Genomic DNA, 9,424 nt, shown 5'->3' with positions numbered 1-9,424 from the left:
TACAACTTCGGTTCTTTCGAACCATTGGGATAATGCTAGAATTCCTCCGGTACTGTCGAAGAAGGTAGGTTTATAGTTCATGAAATCCTTATAAGTGCATCCCTGCACCCTATGATGGACTTCACCGAACATGGAGTTACCACCGCTCGCATCCCCAGAGTTCATTTGGGCCATGGCTGCTGTCACAGCCGCGGTCACCGCTGTTTGGAACAACACTGGGTCGAACTGCAGAGGAGGAGGTGGTGGAGGAGGGGTTTGAGTTGTGGGTCTTCCTCTGTTGGGACGCTTTCGTGGAGACATCCTTCACTGGAAGATTATAGAAATGATAGCAATAGTAAGAGCGTATTGCGAATATGAATAGAGTGCTTCGTGGATTAAATCAACATAATCCAAAATTAGAATGAGTGTCATAGCAATAGAGTAGTTAACTGCCAATGCACTGGTATTAATGATGTAACACAAGTTCATGAAAATTGACCTAACAGTAGGTCTTACATCACACCATAGAGAAAATGTTGGCAGTTTAGAGGTTCAACTAGAGTACTTTTAAGCTAGGGATGTTTACAGACAAAAGGCCTACGAAACATAGAGAGAAGGAGGCTAGTCCTTTAAACAAAAGAGTGGAGTAGCTAGACGTCTTCTATTGGCGGCGGTTACTTGTTGGCGAATCCTCAGATCCGCTAGCTGACACATAACTTCTTGAAGGTGTCGATCATGAGTCCTTTGGCATGCTCGGAGTTCCCTAACCTCGGCTCGGGATGCAGCCAGCTGTTGCTGCAGAGCCTTGTTGGTCCTCCTTGTCCTGTCCATGGCTTCTTCGAGTTGGCGGATGCAAACCGTATTAAGATTTGAGTTGGCATCCACTTCTAAAACTCGACCAATAGCAGCTTGACCTTGCTCAACATTCCTGGCAATCCTTCGGATCATGATGGGCAGAACCCGATCCGCTGATCCTCCTTCGCTTATGTTGTAAAAGTTTCGGTCTCCATTGTAAGGCAAGGGATGACCCTGATCCTCGCTCCATCGGTGTAAGGATATGGCCACATAGGAGTGGGACCCTGAAATGTCGGACGGGGGTTAGGGTTCGGGGCATCAAGAGGTTGGTTGTGAACTTCTGGTTCGGAGCTCGAGCTATCCGAGAAGCCTTCAGCATGATGATCATCCAAAGGGATCGGGTGATCATCGTCTGACTCCTCGTCGAGCCATCCTCCATTGCCCTGGTTCGGATAGTATGGATCGCCGGGATGGTGGAAACCAGCCATGCTATCTATGCGAGAAAGGGGAATGGAAAGGTTAATAGACGTACTATTCTAAGATACTTATAGGATGAATCGTTATTAGTCGACCCAATACTTGCATAGTGAATACCGATTACATGTAACCGAAACAAGATAGTCCTTCAAATAAGCAACCCTAACTTCAGACCCCCAATCAAACAAGAACAGGGAATGAAGCAAAGGCTTCAGATTCTGAGTCTATAGCGCCCTAATCACATGTAACCGTGGTGTATCCACTTAGCAACTATTGTCCTACTAGTAACAACCCTTATTGTTATCACATACGTATGTTCTAGAGATACATAATACTCCTATAGTATCCTTTTGGAAATGTTATTGTGGTAGTGTTGGTAAGTTTTAGACTTGTTGCAACATCACAACCAAACTTAGGCACATGCGTGTCACTCTCAGGAAAACGTAGTTGATCATGCTACATCACCCCGAATGTGACTATATGTCTCTAAGCCCAATTGTGCTGCCCAACAATCTTAATACTTTTGTTTTGTAATAGGGTGATATTGACTTCTGAGTTTTATAGTGATGTGCGTATATATATACTTAGTTAGATCTTTTAGATACTTAATAGTATATATTCTTGGTCAGAGTGTTTTAGTTCCGAAGTGTTTATAGTTCGTATATCTTTCATAGGTTGATATACTTGATTCACTATAAACAATGCTCTGATACCAATCTGTCACACCCCAAAACCGATAACGGTGGAATACGTTTCGGGATGGAGGACGTCATGTACAATCTCATCACAATTGTATAATAGTAAACGAGAAACATACAACCATTGCATTTACATAGTGAATTTTAATTACAAGCGTGTTTTATATTGTTCAACAAACACCAAAAGTAAATCAAAAATAAGAGATGGGTCTTGTATGCTCCACCTTCTCCAAAAATACTGAATCTGTACCTGTCTATCTTTGACCTGAGGATACAAGTCATTTTGAAAACGAATATCAGCATAAAGCTGGTGAGTTCATAAGAGTTTAGTGTGAGTTTTTGTATAGAAAGCATTAGAACTGATAGTGTGAAAAGCTGCAAATTACAGTCATATGTAGTAGTAAAACCTAGAAAATCCTATATTTTCTAGAAATGGGTTGTAAGTGAAAATCTTTAAGAAACATGTCATTCTCATCTTTGAAAATCATTTATCGTAAGAGTATAATAGTGACTCTCAACTGAGTAAATGCAATACAGTATGTTATGCCTGAGGTCAATAATAGTGGTACCAGCTTCCTTTAGTGTTAGATTCTTGGTTACTTCAGGATATTAACTTAACATTTGATTTGGCATTATAGTGTGATTATAGTGTATTTCTTGTATGTTACCAATAGCGTGAGTAATAGCGGACCCCATGACCTTCCCGGTCATGCACAATATAGTGAAGTAGTGGCATCCCTGGGCCTGTACGGCGCGGACTGAAATTAACAGTCGGGATGAAATAGCGTCTGCCCCGTATAGATCTATACATGTAGTGTCGTCTTCCTGTCGGAAAACTCCGGGCGTAGTGGGTAGTGAATAGAGTATCTCGTAGTGGATTAGTGTGTTGCCGTCTGTTTAGTGCTTTCTCTTTTGTCATAGTGTAGTAGTCATTTAGTATAGTTCGTAGTGTATTCCCTTTACTAGTGTATTGTCTGGTAATAGTGTTAATTATAGTGTAGAGAGTAGTGACTATAGTGAGTAGTGGTAGTAGTGGCATTAACTATACCTATTATAGTTAACTTAGTGTGCATGGTTCTTGTCATGTTTGTGATTTAGGTATCTAATGAAATGAGAAATATTCGTAACCCATACTAATATACAAGATATATAACTAAGAAATCAACGACAGTCGGACGGATAACCACTACCCTAAGCCCACAATCAAACAAGAACAGGAATTAAGGCGAGCTATCGGTCCTAAGTCCTTCAAGTCTTACTTATATAAATATATCAGTGTGGTTACAATTTATAAGAAGATTTGTTTAATAAAAGCATTGCTCAAAAGAAAATTTAAAAACTTGGTTGTTTATCCGAAACAGTTTTGAAAACGTAAAATCCATTTAATAGGCATAGTGATGAATCACATGTGATTAATCTCCGTAACATGAGTAATTATCTTGTATAACTTTCCATAAACATGTATAGTCAACTTGTATCCCCCCCTAAAACATATAAAACATTTGAAAGGTTCATTAAAGGGGTATGAACTCACCTGAAATCGCGTAAATCGGGTGAATCGGGTAAAAGTGTCGGTTGAGCGTTTGGTACCAGATAACGACTGGAGCACCTTTCTAGGACCCTAATGTCATATGAAATATGCATTTCACAAGGAATAAGTCATTCTATGCTTTTCATTAAAGTATTTAGGCATTTTAGTGTCAATTCGGGGTTTTAGGGCCTAGAAGGGGTTCCCGGGAGTGGTACAAGGCCAAGAGAGGTTTACGGGGGAGACCATGAGCTCACTCCCTTGGAGTTTATGGCCCAAAGGCCACTCCTTGGGAGTTTATGGCCGTAAGCCCCCTAGGCTTGGCCGTAAACTCATGTGGTCCTCCCAAATTGCAAAATAAGGCCTTTAATCATTCCCCTAAATTACTAGCAAGTGTTGTGAACCAATTTGGAGGGTTTAAACCCTCATTTAGGGACATTTTGGGGAGTTTACGGCCCAAGTATAGTCTTGGCCGTAAACTCTTCTTTTGGCTTCAAAATGAGATGATTAATGGTACAACACACTTCCCTTCACCTTAGATAAACACTAGATGACATTAGGTGAAGTTTTAGGGGCATTTTGGCCTATTTATTGGGTGTTTACGGCCTAAGCATAAGCTTGGCCGTAAACTCCTCTTTTTGCCTCTAAATGGTGTTGTTTAATGTACTAAAACATGTCTAAAGGTCATAGCAAATTTACCTCATGCCCTAGATGAGTTTTTGGGACTTAAATCCAATGTTTTTGGGTGTTTACGGCCTAAGCATAAGCTTGGGCCGTAAACTCATTTTTAGGCATCAATTTCTTATGTTTTAATGTCCAAACTCCCCTAGGTAAGTCCCTTAATTAGTATATGAGCTTAAAGGAAGGAAAAATGAGGCTTTTGACAAGATTTTAGGTGTTTACGGCCTAAGGGGCTTCCTAGGCTGTAAACTCCACTTAATCCTCTAAATTCTATGATTTTTGGCCTCTAAATGCTATGGACTATGATTAGAACAAGATAGGGAAGAAATCCTTACGTTTGGAAACCGGAGTGTGCGGTTTCGGAGTCGGGTTCGGGTTAGAGAGAGAAAGTAGTGAGAGAGAGAGAGTGAATGTGTGGTAAAAGAGCTTAAATGTAGTGTCCATTTGTTTATATATGTCTCGGGTATTGCACCCGATACACGGCTACCCGATGCTAAAGTTTAACGGGGTTAAAACTTTTTACCCGGGTGAAGTGGTTGAAAAAGTAATATAACTCTATTTGGTTAAACGGGGTTAACACATACAAGTTATAATTACTTATGATAATATCGAGACATATAACAACTAGATATTTGTTTATTGACGACTCCAAATATTACAGAGAATAACATATAGCGACGCATTCCGTTAGTGAGGATGGGATTTCTAACAGTAATAGATTTGGGGGTTGTCACAGCCTCGGTTTGGAGTTGAGCATTGTCTTGCATCATGTCCAGCCTACGGATGTCAGAAGTGTGAACCTGTACTTCCACGTTGACATCCCGGAGTCGGCTAGCTTGAACTCCAGACTGATAGGACTGATTGGCTAGCTTACCCACCATTACTGGGAGTGCCCGATCAGCCGAACCTCCGCTGTGGACATCAGAGAAGTCCCGACACATGCCGTAGGGAAGGCGTAGATTTTGTTGTTGGCTCCAATGGTGGAGGTGACTTCCCTAGACGGTAGTCGGTCCTTGAAAGTCCCTTACGAAGACGGGAGGTTGAACAGGTGGTGGATTGATCACCTCCGGCTCTGAGTCGGTACCGGAGTCACTATCCACTTCTATGGGTTCCTCGTCCTCTTCAGGATCATCTTCGACCCATCCTCCGTTGCCTTGGTTGGGAAAGTAGGGGTCGCCAGGGTGGTGAAATCCAGCCATTTGACTGTACGAGAAATAGGGTTATAAGAATTGAATAAAGTTGAAACATGCAAAACATGTAAGTTAAACTAGTTTAGGTAGCAAATACTCCTATAGTATTTAAATTCTTGTGTTTGATTCTTGTAATGGTTTGGTAAGTTTTGACTTGTTGCTTACCACAAGCAATCCTAGATATATATTGGTCCGATCTCGGGCAAATATAGTTGATCACGCTATATTTGTCCAAAATCTGATTACATATATCGAGTCTTAATCGTAGTGTCAACTTGTCTAAACACTTGTTGTATAGTTAGATATCATGAAAATAATTTGTTGTATGCATGTAATTGTACTTAAATGAACTATCAATTTATGTTAAACGTAACGCTGTTTAAGCGTAAAAAAGAAAAAATGTTTTGTCAGAGAGTATTAGTCCCTTTAGGATTTATAGTTTGTATATCTTATGTGGTTCGATATACTTAGTTCACTATAAACATTGCTCTGATACCAATCTGTCACACCCCCAAACCTGAACGGCGGAAACGTTCGGGGCGGATGACTTCATGTGGTAACGTAACAAATGAATACATAGTAAAGAAAGCAATACAACCATCATATATATAATTGAAAGTTTACATTTGTCAAAGTTACATGTTCAAAACCAATTACAATATGATGTCAAAATATGAGATTAAACTGGCGCCGCAGCATCCCTTCATCAAAAGCATAATGATACCTGAAATTACTGATTCCCTGGGACATACAAGTAATTTTGAAAGAGTAGATCAGCATTTAAGCTGGTGAGTTTCATAAGTATTTCAATGACAATGTTTGTATGAAATGAAATGTTTTGACCTTGTTTGGTTGTTTTTAGAAAATCCTATATTTTCTACTAGTATAAAAGTAGTCTTCACTCAAGACCAAAGTTTGTTTCAGAAATGTATGTAAGTGTATAAATAACCAATATGTTTGAAAACCTCGTAAATCAATGTATTTTTAATACCTCATGTGAGTTTTATAACCATACTATTGACTCGGAATGCCTATACACAACGTTCTTCTGGCGTTGGAATGTTATGACGTTTGTCACCCCAAATAGTGAACTGTAGCTAACAGTCAAGGCACGGGTTGTCAAGCCTGTATAGATCTATACACAAACACCATGCTCCCCCTCCAAGGGATGCTGGTATATAATACAGGACTTGAAATGTGTACTCGAACGTACGTGAAATTAATGTCTCACAAAACCGTGGTATAAAAACAAATTTACGTGTTAAAATGTTCGTTTGATCTTGTATATGAAAGTGATTTCTTGAAAATCGTGTTCCTAATATGTAAAAGTTAGCAATATCCTCGTAAAACTATACCTATTATAGTTTTCTAAAAGTGTTCTTCGTTTGTTTTAGAATATCTAGAAAAGGAATCACTTGTTATGAAAGCATAGATTTTTGTAAAGCCTAAGATAGACAGATGTACATTAAATCTAGGAAAATGTTCTGTTTATACATGCATTACAATAATTTATAGTTTTAAAGATAGAATACTATTGTAATATGTTTTGTACACGGGAGTTCCCTATAAAGTTTATAAATCACATATGATTCTACTTAATAAAAGTGTATAATAATCTTTATATATAACACCCGATAGTAGTCGTGTGTTTTACTTGTATTTCCCCCTTAGAAAGCATATAAAAGCATTTAGAATATTTAAAAAGGGTTAATTAAGGGGTATGAACTAACTTGAAAGTTTGAAGATAGCGAGATGGAAAACCGGGCAGAGTTTCGTCTCGAGAAACGGATTTTTCTCGGGATCCTCGGGAATCTCTAGAGTAAAATCGACCTTCGGGACTTGAGCAAAATGACCAAGGCTTCGGGGTAGTGCGGGCACGGAAAAAGAGGTAAAACGCAATAAAAGTGAGAGAGAATGAGCAATTTTTCCGAGAACCCTCGCATCTCTATTTATAGGAGGCTAGAACCGCCTCGGTACGCAGGGCGTACGCGTACGTCATGCGTGACCGAGTCCTCGACTGCCTCGGACTTCGGATGGGACGGATCGGTAGGCTCGCATAGGGGCGACGTGGACGGACCGAGGCCTTGGCCTTCGCGTGGGCGTACGGGGTTACGCGGCGCGTAACTCGGATGAGGACGCTGACTCCTCCTTTAGATATTACCGGATTTTTGATTTAAATTATATATAATTTATTTAATAAACTTCTAAAAATCATATCTTCTTCATACGATCTCCGTTTTCGATGGTCTTTATATCCACACGTAGGTGAGACTACGCTCTACAACTTTCGTTTAGACTCCGTCGGCAAATTCCGAAATTATTTTTATTATTTATTTATTAAAATGACGTGATTAAGGAAATTCTTCTAAAATTCATAACTTCTTTATCTGACGTTGGTTTTTGCCAGACTTTTTACCGCTGAAATACCATTGCCGAGACCTTCGATTCTCATTTAGGTCATTCCGGCCAAAAGTCGTTTGATCTTCGATTCGAGTTTTTAGCTGTCTGTTGCTAAGCTGAACTTGGAAAAATCTTAACTTTAGTATACGAAGCCGGATTTGGGCATCCTTTTTACGTACGATCCCAGTTTAATGATATTAAACATAGTAGGAATTTAAATAGATACTTTTTGGGCATTTTATTATCAAAGTTAATTTTATTAACTCCAAGGTGGTTACAATACTTGACTTTTTAGGTTATTAGAAAGAGTTGAAATATCGGGTTGTCACATCATCCCCCCGTTAGAGGGAATTTCATCCCGAAATTTAAAGTAGTAAAGATACTAGTGAACATGAAAGAGATGAGGGTACTTTTGTTTCATCTGATCTTTGCGTTCCCATGTGAATTCAGGTCCCTGCTTGGCGTTCCAGCGAACCTTCATGATGGGTATGCGACTTTGTTTTGTTTGTTTGACCTCTCGGTCCATGATTTCTACTGGTTCTTCCACAAAGTTGAGGCTCTCGTTGATCTCGATCTCGTCGAGTGGAATAACAAGAGTCTCATCGGACAAACACTTTTTCAAGTTTGAGACGTGGAAGGTTGGATGTATGTTACTAAGTTCACGCGATAGGTTAAGCTTGTAAGCCACAGGGCCGATTCTGGAAGGAATCTCGAAAGGCCCTACGTATCTTGGATTTTGTTTCCCACGCTTTCCAAAGCATATTAAACCCTTCCACGGTGAGACCTTTAATAAAACGTGGTCTCCTACCTGGAATTCCAAAGGTTTCCTCCTTTGGTCAGCGTAGTTTTTCTGTCGGTCTCTAGAGGCTTTCAATCGTTCACGAATCTGAACAATCTTCTCTGTCGTTTCTCGTATGATTTCTGGACCGGTGAGAGTGATTTTAGGAACTCTTCCTTTAGCTAACTGGGTATCGCCAACTTCAGCCCAGCACAGAGGGGATCTGCACTTTCGACCATAGAGGGCTTCAAACGGAGCAACCTTTATGCTTGTATGATAACTATTGTTGTATGAAAATTCGACAAGGGGTAAATGGATATCCCATGCCTTTCCAAAGTCAATCACACAGGCTCTCAGCATATCTTCTAAAGTTTGTATCGTTCTCTCACTTTGCCCGTCTGTTTGTGGGTGGTAGGCTGTACTCATGTCTAGCCTAGTCCCTAGGGAACTTTGTAGTGACTGCCAGAATCTTGAAGTGAATCTACTATCTCTATCGGAGATAATGGATATCGGAACACCATGCAGTCGCACTACTTCCCTTAAGTAAGTTCTTGTAAGCTTTTCCATTTTGTCAGTCTCCTTGATGGGTAGGAAATGTGCGGATTTGGTCAATCTGTCGACGATGACCCATATGGTATCGAGTCCACTCGTCGTCTTGGGTAACTTGGTTATGAAGTCCATATTAATCTGCTCCCATTTCCATTCTGGTATCTCCGGTTGTTGTAGTAATCCTGACGGTTTTAGATATTCGACCTTAACCTTAGCGCAAGTAAGGTATTTACTTACGAAGGTAGCAATTTCTGCTTTCATGTTAGGCCACCAATATAGTTTCTTAAGATCCAGATACATTTTATCTGAACCTAGGTGAACAGAATATCTTGAGTTGTGTGCCTCGGTC

Source organism: Lactuca sativa, chromosome 8 (assembly GCF_002870075.4).
Source record: "Lactuca sativa cultivar Salinas chromosome 8, Lsat_Salinas_v11, whole genome shotgun sequence".
NCBI classification, from domain to species: Eukaryota; Viridiplantae; Streptophyta; class Magnoliopsida; order Asterales; family Asteraceae; genus Lactuca; species Lactuca sativa.
This window is presented reverse-complemented; position numbering follows the sequence as displayed.